Genomic DNA, 18,173 nt, shown 5'->3' on the forward strand with positions numbered 1-18,173 from the left:
GTTACGAAAATGCAATTAACACTCAACATACTCAACAGAGAGGAGGGTTTACAGCTCGACATATCATGGAAAGACATATCATGGAAACCAGTCATTTCATGTCTACACTCTCAAGGGAATAATATTCTGAGTCTCCATTGTCTGGCATCCAACACATGCCATCCATTTTAATAACTGAAGATGTAATTTCTAAATTTGGTTGCTCTGTGCTTGCTTTGTTTGAATCTCGCACTTCGATGCATGAAGTTTTATCTGCGACTGACCTCGGACGCAGGTGCGTTTACTCCACAGTATTGTGTCAAGGGGTTTAAATTCTGCCAGCGACCCACTCTGAAGATGGCTGCAGGCCAAAAGAAATAAAATCATCTCGACTGCACGTTCGAAAGGTGATGGAATTTTTTATTAGCCGGGAGAATATCAAGAAAAACTTCTACGTTGTTAGTCAGGAGCTTTCAGTTACTTCGATCGCTGTTATCATCAAGGCAAAAATAGTCAGGAGATGACTGCTTACTCCATATAAAGGATCCAGTGACGCTCCCCTCACTACGATGCCTTACACCATTTCACTGCTCCACTGATTTCAGTCAAAAGAAGGAAATAGTAAAAGCAATAAACACGGATCACGTTATGTAAATTATTATATTTTAATACATTTCACATATAAGTTAAAACAGGAGGTCTCACAGCTACAAAGTCTGTCATCTCTATGGGAGATACATCTCATTGCTGTGAGGTGCAACTCTGTGGTGATGTTGGCAGCGTTGAAGGTCAGAGCGCCGCTGCTTGCTTCTGCTGAACTGGCAGAAGTGCAGCCGCGTGAAGGCCGAAGCGATGTCACACTGTGATGCGACTTCGCCTCAGCGAATCAGTCATCAGCCTGCAGCTGCTGTACAGAGCAAATAAAATCACATTCATTAATACACACACACACTTATATATATATATATATAAAGAGACAGAGAAGGAGAGAGAGAAAGGCAGAAAGAGTTATAGACTGAAGAGCCAAAGAAATTGGTACACCTGCCTAATATTGTGTAGGGTCCCATCGAGCACGCAGAAGTGGCCCAACACGACATGGCATGAACTAGACTAATGTCTGAAGTAGTGTTGGAGGGAACTGACACCATGAATCCTGCAGGGCTGACCATAAATCGGTAAGAGTACGGGAGGGGGGGGGGGGGGGGGGGGTGGAGATCTTGTAAACAGCACGTTGCAAGGTATCCGAGTTGTGCTCAATAGTGTTCATGTCTGGGTAAATTGGTAGCCAGGAGAAGCGTTTAAACTCGGAAGAGTGTTCCTGGAACCACTCTGTAGGAGTTCTGGACGTGTGAGGTGTCGCATTGTCCTGCTGGAATTGCTAAAGTCTGTCGGTATGCACAATGGACATGAATGGATGCTGGTGATCAGACACGACGCTTACGTACGTGTCACCTGTCAGAGTCGTATCTAGGCGTATCAGGGGTCCCATATCACTCAAACTGCACACGCCCAACACCATTACATAGCCTCCACCAACTTGAACAGTCCGCTGCTGACATGTAGTGTTCACGGATTCATGAGGTTGTCTCCATACCCGTGCACTTCCATCCGCTCGATACAATTTGAAACGAGACTCGTCCAACCAGGCAAAAGTTTCCAGTCATCAACAGCCCAGTCTCGATGTTCACGGGCCCAGGCGAGGCGTAAAGCTTCGTGTCGTGCTGTCATCAAGGATACATGAGTGGACCTTCGGCTCCGAAAGCCCATATCAATTATGTTTCGTTGAGTGGTTCGCACGCTGACACTTGTTGAAAATGGCTCTGAGCACTATGGGACTCAACTGCTGTGGTCATAAGTCCCCTAGAACTTAGAACTACTTAAACCTAACTAACCTAAGGACATCACACACATCCATGCCCGAGGCAGGATTCGAACCTGCGACCGGAGCGGTCGTGCGGTTCCAGACTGTAGCGCCTTTAACCGCTCGGCCACTTCGGCCGGCGACACTTGTTGATGGACCATCACTGAAATCTGCAGCAATTTGGAGAAGGGCTGCACTTCAGTCATGTTGAACGATTCTCTTCCGTCGTCGTTGGTCCCGTTCCTGCAGGATCTTTTCCCGTCAGCGGCGATGTCTGAGATATGACGTTTTACTGGATTCCTGATAATCACAGGACACTCGTGAAATGGTCGTACGAGAAAATCTCTACCTCGGAGATGGTGTGTCCCATCGCTTGTGCGCCGACTACTACGTTCAAACTAACTTAAATCTTGATAACCTGCCATTGTAGCAACAGTTACCGATCTAACAACTGCGCCAGACACTTGTTGTCTTATACAGGTGTTGCCGACCGCAGCGCCGTATTCTGCCTGTTTACATATCTCTGAATTTGAATACGCATGCCTATATCAGTTTCTTTGGTGCTTCGATGAAATAACACTGGAATGTATATCGACAATGAGTAAGTACACAGAGAGTGTTATCGCTAAGTTGCGGCAGACCACTTGTGAACTTTTCTGACGAACACGTTATAGGTCTGACGAACACGAACGTAGCTACGTTTTAACTGTTATACTTCCCGTGTGGTGAGACCGGCTTACACTTTCTTCTTTTTAACATCGCTATATACTTTTCCAGTGGCAATAGAAAGATGTTTCGAAGAGGATTTCTACGACGTAAACTCTATGGATCGTTATCGACTACTAACTAGACAACAGTGAAATAAAATATTGTCCCTCAGTCTCTCAAGAGGTCCGCCCTACAAACGCGTGCCTTGGATCAAGGAACATTTGTATTCCCAGTCGCAGAAGGGGTGTGTCTAGCGCTGATTTGTCAGCTGCCACACAGAGGTAGCCTGTGGCGCTACGGTCGATCTCCAGCGCCGCCATATTGGAGCTGTGACAAGCCTCGTGGGAGACTCGGACAGTCGGCAGAGTGTCAGCGAGGAAGTGCAACAATCGGGCAGCTAACAGCGGACGCAGCGCGGTGTCGCCTGGGTCGAAGCTAGCAGCGACTTGTCATCACTTCCTGTGCGGGGAGAGAGGACGGTGGCTAGTGTCTCGCCTCCGGAAAAGATCGAGCTGACGAGACACAAGCAGAAGCCAACCGGTGTATATTCTTTTAGATGGTGGCGCTTGAGCAAAGGGGTGTACCGACAGTGTACGGCGGAAAACTTGAGATCTGCAGACGCCTCATCTGGTTGTGCGACTTGTTATATTCCAATGGTGACGTGGCTGCTACAGCACCTAGAGTTATCTGGAATATTAGTCACAATAGATGAAAATTCGGTGTCAGTTAAACCTTACGGGTACACCTTGTACTATTGTCGGTGTTTCTTAAGTGTTTTCCCTTCATGACTTTGAGGTTCCAGGCCTTTGGTAGAATTACTGGTCTGATTCATTTTGTCATATGTCAAGTTTTCTGTAGTTTCGTTCAGTGTGGCTTAACTGTCTATTTACTATTTTCTGGTTCATTAACTGTATTTATATTAGTTTTGGGAATTATTGTGTCGGCTCTAGTTTGTTATATTTTGCCCTGAGCTAGAGTCTTGCTACCTCTGTCATTCCTTTCACCTTCTGTTGGTGTTAGTGGTATCGATTTCTGCTGTTTTGTGTCCTCCTTCTTTTGTGAAACTGAACTTATTTTCAAGGGCAGGAATTTTATCGTTTTGGCATGTTGTACTACTTACCGAATTGATGCATATTTGTGGACTGAGCGCTGGACATTTTCCTTGTGTTTTACTTTTAATTGTACGCTGTGATTTATTGAATTCTGTTGTTAATAAATATATTTCAAGCTCCCCTCTCCCCAACGAATTTCTAATCCCACCGTTCCTGTACCACAAACGCCTTCTATATTGAACGAAATACAAGCAAAACACGTTACTGTGTTACGGTAGGTAGGTTTGTCAGTGTGCTTGCACTTTGCCTGTTCGATTAGGAAAACTCGCTCGCGACGCTGCTCAGACTTCCACAATGTACACCATAGTCGAAAACATGGGTGTAGTTTTCGTTTATGGCGACTGTCGTAAAATACTTGTAGAATACTGTGGTTGTACGCTTCAAAAAATCCCCATCGTACCAAACTCTTACGGTCTTTTATATGTACTGGATGTCCCTCCCAGACGGCCGCAGTGGCCGAGCGGTTCTAGGCGCTACAGTCTGGAGCCGCGCGACCGCTACGGTCGCAGGTTCGAATCCTGCCTCGGCATGGATGTGTGTGATGTCCTTAGATTAGTTAGGTTTAAGTATGTAGGCTGTTTAGGTTTTTATGTTGGTAACGTCACATAGCGCTCTGTATGAAAATCACTGGCTGTGCTGTGTGCAGTCTGTGGCTGGTTGGCATTGTTGGAATATTCGCTGTTGTAGTGTTGGGCAGTTGGATGTGAACAGCGCGTAGCGTTGCGCAGTTGGAGGTGAGCCGCCAGTAGTGGTGGATGTGGGGAGAGAGATGGCAGAATTTTGAGAGTGGACGATCTGGACGTGTGTCCATCAGAAAGAGTAAATTTGTAATACTGGATATCATGAACTGATATATATATATATATATATATATATATATATATATATATATATATATATATGATGACTTTTGAACATTATTAAGGTAAATAAATTGTTTATTCTCTATTAAAATCTTTCATTTGCTAACTATGCCTATCAGTAGTTAGTGCCTTCAGTATGTAGAATCCTTTCTTTAGCTGGCAGTATTGGAGCTCACTGTATTGCAGTAGTTCGAGTAACGAAGATTTTTGTGAGGTAAGTGATTCATGAAAGGTATAGGTTATTGTTAGTCACGGCCATTCTTGTGTAGGGATTATCGAAAGTCAGATTGCGTTGCGCTAAAAATATTGTGTGTCAGTTTAGTGTTGATCAGAATAAGTAAAGAGAGAAATGTCTGAGTACGTTCAGTTTGCTCATCTGTTTGAAAATCAAATAACGTAAGGGGTTTACCAGCACTGTCATTCATAATTTTTCTCAGGGGATGTTTCAAGTAGTTCTAAGTTCTAGGGGACCGATGACCTCAGAAGTTAAGTCCCATAGTGCTCAGAGCCACTTGAACCATTTTTGTCCCTCCCAAGAGTAGTCAAGCGCGCCCTCTCTTACGTTTTAGCACACGTCTGCAATTTCGTTTTTGCTGGGTGTACTTGGAATCAGCCCAAACAAACACTGTTTATCACCTCTTTCATGCGACGCCCATTGTTGACGAAAAGAGTCTGTTGTTTCCTGTTACAAACAAAATGATGTTTAAAAGCAGAATTTTACGTTCCCAGTCGATACAGCGGCCCCAAATTAGTCTAGGGCGCTGTTTGTTATACCTATATGTATTGACAGGGACAGTAAATCCCTAGTAACGAACAGTATCCCAGAATCGACAGCACAGCCCAGGCCCGCGCTGAATGCTACCGCCATACAGAAGCGAGCTGCTCAATCACTAGTGGAGTACTGATTACTTTTCGTGTTTCACTGCCCCTCTCAACACATACTAATCGATTACTCGTTATTTTTCGTGTTTCACTGACCCTCTTAATACATACCGATAAAAAAAGTGTCTCAAAAATGGTTCTAATGGCTCTGAGCACTATAGGACTTAACAGCTGAGGTCATCAGTCCCCTAGAACTTAAGCTAACCTAAGGACATGACACACATCCATGCCCTAGGCAGGATTCGAATCTGCGCGGTCGCGAGGTTCCAGACTGAAGAGCATAGAACCGCTCGGCCACTGCGGCCGGCTAAAGTGTCTCAATAGACTAATTTGGCATTATTCTGTAGAATGAGCATGCAAAATTCGACTTTAATTTTCATTTTGTTCGTAGGGGGAAACAAATCGACACTTTCCGTCGACAATGGGCATTACATGAAAGACATGCTGAACAGTGTTTGCGATAACTCCAACTAAACATTGTAAAAACAATATTGCAAACATATACTAAAACACCAGAGAATGCGCCTGACGACTCTTAGGAGAGACACCTGACATACAGTGTGGTGAGAAACAGTTGAAAATCTTATGAGTGTCTAGCAGTGTAGGTTGGGCTGAGAAATATTTCTTACGAAGAAAATTCGATACGTTGTGCCGATTCCGACTTGATTAGCATTGAAGTTAGCCAATCAAGCCACTGCGCGCGCAGATTCAAGCAGCTCTCCAGGGACGGTGTGGCCAAAGGTGTTCTTCGTTTAGTTTCCGAAAGTCGAACAAGAGAGCGATACAAAAAGCGGGAAAGGGACGGTAGTAGGGATAAAGCCCGAGGCAAAGGCTGAGCAATCTCGTGTGCTATCATATACTCTGTGAGAACAAATGTCACTAGTTATATCCGGCTGCCGGCCGAGGTGGCCGAGTGGTTCTAGGCGTTACAGTCTGGAACCGCACGACCGCTACGGTCTCAGGTTCGAATCCTGCCTCGGGCATGGATGTGCGTGATGTCCTTAGGTTAGTTAGGTTTAAGTAGTTCTAAGTTCTAGGGGACTGATGACCTTAGAAGTTAAGTCCCACAGTGCTCAGAGCCATTTTATATCCGGCTGGCCGCTTGAATCTGCGTGCGCCACGACCTGATTAGCTTATTAACTAGGAAACAGCGCTAGTGTGAAATTCTTTCTTAACACTTATTTCTCAGCAAAATCTACCCTGCAACACCCTTACAAGCTCCTCAGACATTCTGACCATCCTCTATATAAATACGAGAAATCGTGAATGTAAAGAATAAAATACGTCAGCGAAACAGAACAGCAAATAACATTTCAGTAGCGGTAACTCACAGTCCATTACAACGCTTGTTGAATGTGCGGTTGGTAACAGCGGGAGGACTATTCAGCTTGTACTACACTCCAACGCATTTATTCCTTTCCAGATATTTCTCCACCAGCAACTTCATGGCAATGTCTTTGAAAATTGCTTATTGGATTTACGCTTAAGTTCATAGTGTTTTTCCATAAGTTTAATAAACACAACAGATACACATAACAGAGACTTTGGTCATCAATAATATATTCTCCTTCAAACAATGGAAAATCCAAGATGCAATGTAACAATATCGTGTGAAGGCAAGCTGATACCATATAGCGGAGATGCTGGGTCGCAGATAGGTACAACAAAAAGACTCTCACAATTAAAGCTTTCGGTCATTGTCCTTCGTCAACAATAGACACACAAGCACACACACACACACACACACACATATATATATATATATATATATATATATATATATATATATATATATATATATATATATATATATTCGCACAATCGCAACTCACTCACACTATAGCAGTCTCACGCAACTGAGATGGTAAAAAAAAACTATATGGTGAGTAGCAACTTTCCCACTCATAATATATTCTCCTTCACTATTTACAACAGTCTGCCAGCGCTGTGATACCTTTCCAACACCGCGACTACAGCAATACGCTGTTTTGAGGGGAAGAACACGTGGAGCCATGTTCGGAGCGCATTTTCATCTGGAAACGAAGATGCTTGAAGGTATTTCGATGGAGAACGGAAAAGGTGAAAATTTGAGGGTGCAAGAGAAAAGTGGGTGCGGAATGACTTCCCAATCCAACCCTGTGCAGTGCTTTTTGTCAGTCTGGCAGAATGCGGGTGTGCATTACCGTGGAGTACAATCACTTCACGCAGTCTTCCCGGTCGTTTTGGAATGCGTCTGCAAGATGTCTGAGTTGAGTTGTTGACAATAAATGTCAGCAGTTCGTAGTACACAACACCGCTGTTATTCCACCGGATAAGATTATCTTTTGTGTATGCACACAGGTCTTTCTACGGGGAGCTACTGCTTTATTTGGGCTCTAAACTTCCTTTTTCTTCCATATGTTAGCATAAAGACACCATTTCTTGTCACCAGTTACGATACGGGGTAGGAGTGGTCGGTGCTATTGACGAGGCAACTGATGACGAGCAAGCAGAGGTGCGCAAATGGCAACTTGCTGATTTTTGTGATTTTGACTTACAGCATTTCTGAATCTTCTACACAGCATGCAAAAGTCACACGATGGTGAAATGTTCACAGTTCATCACATTTGCCAGTTATCGAGTACAGCGACCAATGTGGATTAATACGTTTAAATGATCTACGTCAAACCACGAAAGTCTTCCTGAGGGTGGAGAGTGACCAGTGTCAAAATGATCCTTCTTAAAACGAGATAGCCATTTTCTAGCTGGTCTCTGTCCAATGGCAATATCCTTATACACGGCTGCGTCCGCTGCTGTCACGTCAATACTGAACTTAAACAGAATAATATGTCGGAAATATTCCAATTTCTCAACTACACACCGCGTTCTAGGGTCCACAGCCACACTCACTATCTCCAAATTACAAAATTACAATATGTAAACCAAAATGGCAACGGTGAATAGTAGATGAAAAATGACATTCGTAAAATAAACCCATAGCAACCGGAATACCAACACGAAAAACAAAAGCACTGCTAACTTATGCACCGAATTAATATACAGAGGGGTCCAAAAAAATGTATCCACTGTTTAAAACTCCATAACTTGCAAACTAATTGACGGAGTTGTCTCATTTTTGGTGAAAGTGTAGCTTGAAGTCCAACTTAATGATATCACTGTAGGTGTTCGAAATGGTCACAATTAACCTCCACACACAAACGATGCCGCCGAACTGCAGCACTAACTACTGACTGCAACGTGTTCAGTTGGATATTTGCACATGAATGTACGATGGATTCTCGAAGTTCATTCAATGTGCGTGGCTTTTGTCGATAAACGACGTCCTTTAGTGTTCCCCACAGGTAAAAGTTTAGAGGAGTTAGGTCTGGGGAACGTGGTGGATACTCCACAGCACCTCTACGGCCTATCCATCTACCTGGTAGATTTTCGTCGAGATACGCCCTAACACGAGTTTGGTAGCGGGCTGGGGCACCATTTTGTTGAAAGCAAACTCTTCCCTCTCCATACAAGTCTCGGATGGCAGGTAAAATGAATGTCTGAAGCTTCTGAAGGTACACCTCACCGGTAACTGTGCCGTCAAAGAAGAATGGCCCAATCAAGCCCCGGTAAGTCAACCCACACCATACATTTACTCCTGGCAAATTCACGGCTTTGTCTACATGGACGTGCGGATTTTCGGCGTCCCAGTAGATTCAATTGTGGTGATTTACTGTACCACTGAGTTTGAACTGCGCCTCATCAGACCGCACAATCATCTCATTAATGTTTCGTACTTAAAATAGCACTTCAAAACTGACTTCCTTTCATCGAATGTAAGCCTTGCGCCAACCATGTTTACTCGAGTAACTAGGTGCAACTAAGAACAAAATACTGACTATCTGGCGACTGTCATCTGACAAAACAAAACAACGCAATGCAATGCTTGTGTGGCGATTGCCGGAACTACAAACTGTTGCACTACCAAAGATGAGACAACTCCGTCAGTTAGTTTCCCAGTTATGAACTTTTGAACAATGGATACATTTTTTTGGACCCCTGTGAATTTGTACGAATAGTGTATACATAGAAAAGTGATTTGGCTTTTCTATGCAAGATATTTTTGTTTTGTGGTTTCATCGTTTAAAAACCATGGTCAAGGCAGTCTTCGCAATACGCACTACCGGTCAGTTGAAAATCCGCGATGGCTGAGAGTGGTGGATAAATGACCCTAGGCTAAAAACGTGCAGCGTGTCCTTTTCACAAACTGCGGTATTGATTGGTTGCTGTTTTATTGAAAGGACTCTGAATAGCCACAAGCGTGCACAGTTCCTAAAAGGTGCGCCTCTGCAGTTCTTGTAAAGTCCTCTTCATACCACAGCGAACACAAGTTCACGTGCAGCACTGAACGAGAATTGTCTCTAATGTGGACGATAGGCTGTGAGAGCAAACGACATTCTATCGTGTTCGGTTCGCATTCGCTCGTGTTATACTGGTTGTCTGTCTTTTAGCGAAAAGTCAATTAAAAGCAGCTTGCTCTGCGTTTCGACGCTAGCAGTGTAGAAATCTTTGGTCTGCAATCTTGTCTAGTATTGTTGTTGTTGACATAAGTTGATGTTAGCGATGGAGAGGTCCGGAGAGAGTGTAATGTTGCTGATAGATGAAAATAACATCATTAGCGGTTCACGGATCTAAGAGGTCCACCGCACAAATGCCGAGGGTAAACATATGTGACTGACAGAAATTTGTTGAAGCACTCGAAAGTACTGCTAGAGACGTGAGGACGACGGTAAATTCATTAGATAACTTGCATCAGATGGGACCGGAGTGAATAATCACAAGCTCTGCAACTCTTTTTATTACAAAAGAACGTCACAATAAATTTCACCGCGCGGCGTAGCTGCGTTGTCTTAGGCCCCTTGCCACGGTTCGGGCGGCTCCCCTCCGTCGGAAGTTCTAGGTCTCCCTCGGGCATGGATGTGTGCCTTGTCCTTAGCGTAAGTTAGTTTAAGTTAGGTTAAGTAGTGTGTAATCTTAGGGACCGATGACCTCAGCAGTTGGGTCCCGTAAGTTCTTACCACAAATTTCCAAAATTTTTTCACAATAAATTTCCTTGAAATTAAACAAGTCCGGATGTTTATCTCTTATGCTGATTAGAATAAAAATTTAAAAATATGGACGAATGACCTGACCATTATTGCCACATGCGTTCGTGTTATCTGTAATTACATGGCTGGAACATCACTGTTATGTTAGAGGCACTTGATGATAAACAAAATTGGTTTCCCATTATCACAGTATCTGCACTTTAACAAACTACATAGCTGATTTTATCAAGTTACCTATGTCACAGATAAAACGTATAATTCAAATTTGGTTCATCATATTTTATTCGCTTCGTCTATATACGTACTTTAGTATAATCGCATACGTGACTATATACATCAAACACTACCTGATGTATAGCACCTATTTAAATGCAAAACAATCACTAAAGTTAATGTCTCCGGTTCTGTTAACGACTGTGTATATGCTTGCCTTTGTTCTGGTTAGGTTGGTCGTCGGTGGTTAGTGTTCTTCCTTTAAATTTTCTCCTCTATTATAAAAAGAAGCCAGAGGAGAGCGTCAATCGACATATGTGGAAAGTTGTGGACTGATGCTGAGGAAAGCTTCAGAGAGTCCACGTCTATCAAACTCTTCTGAAATAGAGTACAAGATGATGTACTCCCGGCAGATCCTGCTCTGTTACTCGTTAGAGTAATTATTAGTAACGCTACTGAAGGACCAACTCAACAACTTGTGGATAAGACACTACTTAACCTTCACTCCTTACACAACGCGTTTCAGGTACAAGCTCTTAACGTGAACCTGCAAAGCAGTCTTAATGCCACTGACATTCCTGTCCGTCGGACGTTGGAATCAACGGTGCTCCTTGGAGCAGCGTACGGCGCAAGGTGTGCGAAATCCTGAGAGAAACAGGGGTAAGATAGAGGAAATAAGGGATAATATACAAATGTACAAGAGCCTACAGGGAAAAATAAGACTGAAAGACCAAGAACGAAGTGCTCGGATTAAAAAGTGTGGAAGACGGGGATGTAGTGTTACGCCGCTACTGTTCAATCTATACATCGAAGAAGCAATGAGGGAAATAAAAGAAAGTTTGAAGTGTGGGTTTAAAATTCAGGGTGAACGGATATCATGATAAGATTGCTGTCCTCACTGAAACTGAAGAATATTTACAGGATATGTTGAATAAAATGAGCAGTCTAACGAGTACAAAATATGAATTGACAGTAAACTGATGAAAGATGAAAATAACGAGAAGTAGCAGAAATGAGAAAAGAGAGAAATTTAACGTCAGAACTGGGATAACGAAGTAGACGAAAGTGAAGCATTCTGCCACCTAGGCAGCAAAATATCCCGTGAGGGGTAGAGCAAGGACATAAAAAGGCTGACTAGCACTAGCAAAAAGCGCATTTCTGCCCAGGAGAAGTCTGCTGGCTTCGCACACAACCCTTAATTTGAGGAAGAAATTCCCGAGAATGTACTTTGGAGCACAGAATTGTATGGTGATGAGACATCAACTGTGGGAAAACCGGAACAGAAGAGAATCGAAGCCTTTGAGATGTGGTGCTACAGAAAATTGTGGAAAATTATTTGGACTGATAAGGTAAGGAATGAGGAGGTTCTCCAGAGAATCGGCTCGCCAAAGAATATAAGAAAAATCATTGATAAGAAGAAGGGAAAGGATGATAGGACATCAAGGAATAACTTCCATTGGTACTAGAGAGAGCTGCAGAGGGCAAAAGCTGTAGTGGAAGACAGAGATTGGAATACATCCAAGAAATAATTGAGGATGTAGATTGTTTCCTTCACTCTGAGATGAAGGGGATGGCACAGAATGCAGGCTATGTGAAACCAGACAGAAGACTGATAATTTGTTTTAAAAAAAAGCACACTTATCTTGTGTCTGCACTTGTGGGTGATGCGAAATTCGTCGCGCTTGTTGATTTAAATGCAGCTACTTACGTGATTTTCGTACCATTTAACTACATCTATGAGAATCGTGGAAAACCTCGTACCTTCACAACTTGGAGCATCGTTTCAGTGTTAAGTGCACTACCTCCGAGAATTTCACGTTTATGTAACAACTGAGACGTTTAAAAGATTCATGTCATGTGCCATTTCGTTTACTTTCACTAGAATTGTACGTCAGTCACGCGAAACAATACCGTCAAAAAAAAAAAAAAAATGAAGTATTGCGTCGTTGTTCTAATTTAACAAGTGGTCCCAGAAGGAGTGGTCAGTATTCAGAGATATGACACGAACGAACATTCCAAGCAAAATATATTTCCGTCATATCCCTGAATACTGACCGCTCCTCCTAGGACAGCCTGTGTAGTAGTATATCTTGTGTGCCGGTTAATTACTGTCTCCAGAAAACAATAACGCAGCGTTCATAGTTGCCGTTTGTTAACGTGTGTTCTCTTCCGTTACCTCTACAGTAAGCGCTTGTTCACAGATACAAGAGAATGATTGTTAACGGTGGCGAATTATCTCTCAATGCGCATTCGCTTGTGTTGGCTTCAATTCGCTCTGGTGTCGAGGGAGCTTAATACATTCCACTAGACGTCACGCACTCAATGCGGTACCAGCTTGACGAATGTTTCATCCATTCCGCGACGATAATAAAAGACCTTGTTAACAGAACGACTGTAGATCGTTGCATCGTTCGTTCAGGAAACACCTGATGCACTGCGTTTTCACCAGACAAAACTGCTCTTCACTTTTATCCATGGGGAAAAATAGCGCATGGGCCTGTCCTGCAGTTAGCCCAAACAGCTCTCGGAGTTCATCATTGTTTGCAAGGCAATAGTACACTGTGTTTATCGACGTCCAAGTTCGAAATTTTCAAAGTTTCGTATATCATAATGATAAACACATGAATCGTTCCCCAAATTACGCGTTTATTTACAGTGCGTACATTAGGTGAGATATTCGTGGGCATTTTCCTTCCGGTGGCGGTACAGCTGTCTGCCTCGTTATTGCTGTGTTTCTATTGATCAACTTCCACATACTCTACACTGATGGCCGCTTCGAAATCCCTTTCCAGTTCCATAGACAGAGCACACAGAGAAAAACAGTATAGTCTCATAATCTGGTAGCTATAAAGTAATTACTATTTCTCATACTAAAACTGTTATTCCGTAGGTAAAAAAATGGTTCAAATGGCTCTGAGCACTATGGGACATAACTTCTGAGGTCATTTGTCCCCTAGAACTTAGAACTACTTAAACCTAACGAACCTAAGGACATCACACTCATCCATACCCGAGGCAGTATTCGAATCTGCGACCGTAGCAGTCGCGCGGTTCCAGACTGTAGCGCCTAGACCCGCTTGGCTATTTCGTAGGTAACTTTGATGCAAACAAGGCACTGTACGTATGAAAACTTGGTCAGACGTAAGAGAGGGCCTGATTGCCCTAGTCAGTCCAGGTTAAATAAAATAAATAAACTTTGAAACTTAGTTGCATGAGTCGGAAAATTCATCACATTGTTGTTTGGCGAAAACCTCGTCTCATTATTGGTATACTATCTGAACATCTGTGTAATAAGGAATTGACCGTTAAATGCCACGACAGGTGGACCTGACGGCATAAAAAGAGGCAGGGAGATCTGTCAGTAGAGGATGATGATGAAGATCATGATGATGATGACGATGTTCGGTTTGTGGGGCGCTCAACTGCGCCCTCATCTGCGCCTGCACAAAGTCTCAAATTTTACACAGTCCTATTTTTACACAGTCCAAACTAATGATTGTCACGAATGTTGATGATGATGAGATATAATAAGGTCGTGTGACTAGGGCCTCCCGTCGGGTAGACCGTTCGCCGTGTGCAAGTATTTCGATTTGACGCCACTTCGGCGACTTGCGCATCGATGGGGATGAAATGATGATGATTAGGACAACACAACACCCAGTCCCTGAGCGGAGAGAATCTCCGACCCAGCCGGGAATCGAACCCGGGCTCTTAAGATTGACATTATGCCGCGCTGACCACTCAGCTACCGTGGGCGGACGATGATGATGATGATGATGATGATTATCATGAAAACATGAGGACAACACAAACACCCAGTTCCCAGGCAGAGGTCAGTAGAGGAGATGTAACAACAGAATGGGGCGCTAGGGAGAGGTCAGTGCTTTCGAAAGTAGTCACTGATTGTCACGTGAGTAACAAATCCGTCAATGGCATATCAGCCTTTCTAAAGCTTCTCAAGCAGACTGGTAAGGATGTGACTGTAAAATGGAAATGCGAAGGAGCAACTACAGCTAAATCAAGGCAATACAGGCAGGAACCGTAGAGCATTGCAGAGGGTTGTTGTAAGGGATGGCATGGAATGAGAGGAAGGAATCACTCTTGAGAACCCAAGTGCTAACAGCAATCCAGCTATGACAACGACTGCACTTAGGGGGTTAAAAAAATGGTTCAAATGGCTCTGAGCACTATGGGACTTAACATCTGTGATCATCAGTCCCCTAGAACTGAGAACTACTTAAACCTAACTAACCTAAGGACATCACACACATCCATGCCCGAGGCAGGATTCGAACCTGCGACCGGAGCGGTCACGCGGTTCCAGACTGAAGCGCCTAGACCGCACGGCCACACCGGCCGGCGGGGGGTTAAAACTAAACTAAACTACGTCCGAACAGGCCTTGGTAGGCCCAACGCTACCGACCGGTCGTCGTGTCATCTTCAGCTCACAGGCGTCACTGGATGCGGATATGGAGGGGTATGTGGTCAGCACACAGCTCTTCCGGCCGTATGTCAGTTTACGAGACCGGAGCCGCTGCTTCTCAGTCAAGTAGCTCCTCAGTTGGCCTCACAAGGGCTGAGTGCACTCCGCTTGCCAACAGCGCTCGGTAGACCGGATGGTCACCCATCTAAGTGCTAGCCCAGCCCGACAGCGCTTAATTTCGGTGATCTGACAGGAACCGGTGTTACCACTGCGCCAAAGCCGTTGGCTTCAGAGAGTTAAAAAGAATGGGCTACGGCTTCAGAGAGTTAAAAAGAATGGGCTACAACGGTCGAGCAACTTCTCATAATCTGCACATGTCTCTAGTCAATGACAAGCATCGCCTGAGATGGTGTAAAAAGTGACGCCACTGAACAGTGGATAGAGAGAGTGATTTGTATTAATGAATCACGCTTTACTTGAGGCAGTCCGATAGAAGGGTTTTTGTATGGTCAATGCCCGGAGAACGTTATCATGCGTAGTGCTGACAGTGAAATGGCTATAAATGGCTCTGAGCACTATGGGACTTAACATCTATGGTCATCAGTCCCCTAGAACTTAGAACTACTTAAACCTAACTAACCTAAGGACATCACACAACACCCAGCCATCACGAGGCAGAGAAAATCCCTGACCCCGCCGGGAATCGAACCCGGGAACCCGGGCGTGGGAAGCGAGAACGCTGCCGCACGACCACGAGATGCGGGCGCTGACAGTGAAGTATGGAGTAAGTGGTGTAGCGTGTGGGGGTATAGTCCCTGTCATAAAGCAGCATCTCTAAGCCAATGGTTTGTGGACAATAGCATTCCTGAAATAGACTGGTCTGCCCAGGGTTCCGACCTGAACCCATTGGAACACCTTTGGAATGAGCAGGTCGACTTGACTCCAGACGCCAGTATCCAGTATTATTATTTTCTTTCGTTTCGGCCGTTGAGGAAGAATCGGCTGACATTCCACCACAATAATTTAGAACGCCATCTCGGTGAGAGCGGGAATAACAGACCAACTCGCAGCAAAGAAAAACACGTTGTAAGACCACGCCGTTTCTGCTATGAACGCAGGGACGACAGCTTCCGCTCACGGGCGGGACACCACTACCACGGTAATTATCGCGACAGGGGAAATTGGCGAAACGGTCATAGCAATAATATCAACAATCGAAAGACTGAATGCACACTGGAGGACAATCACAAGAGGCAAGGTGCCCAGGTGACTGAAGTGAAAGTCCCGACTTGTGGCCCAGTCAAACGCAAAACGGTAAAAACCAACGATCATTTGAATCGACCGAGGGCGTGGAGCCGATAAACTGACCGTGGTAGAACAATAGAGCAGACGACCACGAGGAAGTGGAGATGCTAGTTTAGAGCACACAGCTTGATACTTTAGTATACCAGAAACTGGTACATTGCGTCATCTTAGGAAATAGGTAAGCTTTTGTAGGCAAATGCTTTGTGGGATTCGTGTACGATTTTATTTTCGTTTTTCTTTGCAGTGTGTATCCTGCTCATCATAATGAATAACAGATTGTGTTTTTTCTCTCTTAAAGTCTTGTAGTCCGCTTATGTAACGATTTTGATAAAGGCGTGTGCTTGGTGGGAGGGGGGGGGGGGGGGGGGGGAATAAATGATGATGTTTTTCGACAAAGTCCTGCATGCTACAGTGTCTAGCGAATTAATATGACGCAAATTTCCGTTAAAGAGGTAGTAGGCTGTTTGAGACGGTTTACAGGTGTACGCGATTTTGTATGTTGAAGAATCAGAGGCGCAGTATTTTGGGGTCAGTATCCGCATGACGTATACCCACATTACAAATACGCAGCACAGCACATGATTTAACGCGCACAATAAGGTGGTAATAGAAATAAGAATTACGTACTTTCTGTCAATCTGCATTATCAGTAGTTATGATGAAATGAAGTCCCATACACCGTAGCAGAGCGTAGGGGACGATGCGGGAGACCCGCACTGCTGTACTAGGCCAGGTCCTAGTGGAGGTGGTTTGCCATTGCTTTCGTCCGACCGTAATGTGGATGAATGATGATGAAGACGACACAAAAACACCCAATCATTTCGAGGCAAGTGAAAATCCCTGACCCCACTAGGAATCGAAGCCGGGACCCCGTGTTCGGGACACGAGAACGCGGTCATTATCAGTTGTGGATGAGGAAAACCTAGCGTTCAGTAGAGGAAGAAGATCGTTGTTTGACCAGATCTGAGATGGTATACAAGGAACTTTTTTTGTGTACCCGCATCGAACGGGCGCTGACCACCACGGGGTATTATGGTTGACTTTTGTCCGGGCCAGCGTATGCCTGGATCATTGACGTATTTGTGAGCGTGATGTCTATGTGCCGTCCACGGCGCTGCGCGTTTGGACTGCCGGTAATTTTTAAGAAGGTTAGGAACCCATTGCGGGATTTGGTGTTCATTCTGCAGCTCTCTGATCTTATCGCACGAGATAAACGATGAGGTTCGATGGGAGTCCATTACTGCTGTCTGCAACGAGGACACTGTGCACAAACCTAGCCATAATGTATACTATTAGTTAGATGATAACATTGCTGAGGATGAGTTTTTGCCGGCCTTGGTGGCCGAGCGGTTCTAGACGCTGCAGTGTGGAACCGCGCGACTGCTACGGTCGCAGGTTCGAATCCTGCCTCGGGCATGGATGTGTGTGATGTTCTTCGGTTAGTTAGGTTTAAGCAGTTCTAAGTTCTAGGGGATTGATGATCTCAGAAGTTGGTTGGTTGGTTGGTTGTTTGGGAGGAAGAGACCAAACAGCGAGGTCATCGGTCTCATCGGATTAGGGAAGGATGGGAAAGGAAGTCGGCCGTGCCCTTTCAAAGGAACCATCCCGGCATTTGCCTGGAGCGATTTAGGTAAATCACGGAAAACCTAAATCAGGATGGCCGGACGCGGGGTTGAACCGTCGTCCTCCCGAATGCGAGTCCAGTGTCTAACCACTGCGGCACCTCGCTCCCTCAGAAGTTAA

The sequence above is a fragment of the Schistocerca americana genome, chromosome 6, assembly GCF_021461395.2.
Source record: "Schistocerca americana isolate TAMUIC-IGC-003095 chromosome 6, iqSchAmer2.1, whole genome shotgun sequence".
Lineage (NCBI taxonomy): Eukaryota > Metazoa > Arthropoda > Insecta > Orthoptera > Acrididae > Schistocerca > Schistocerca americana.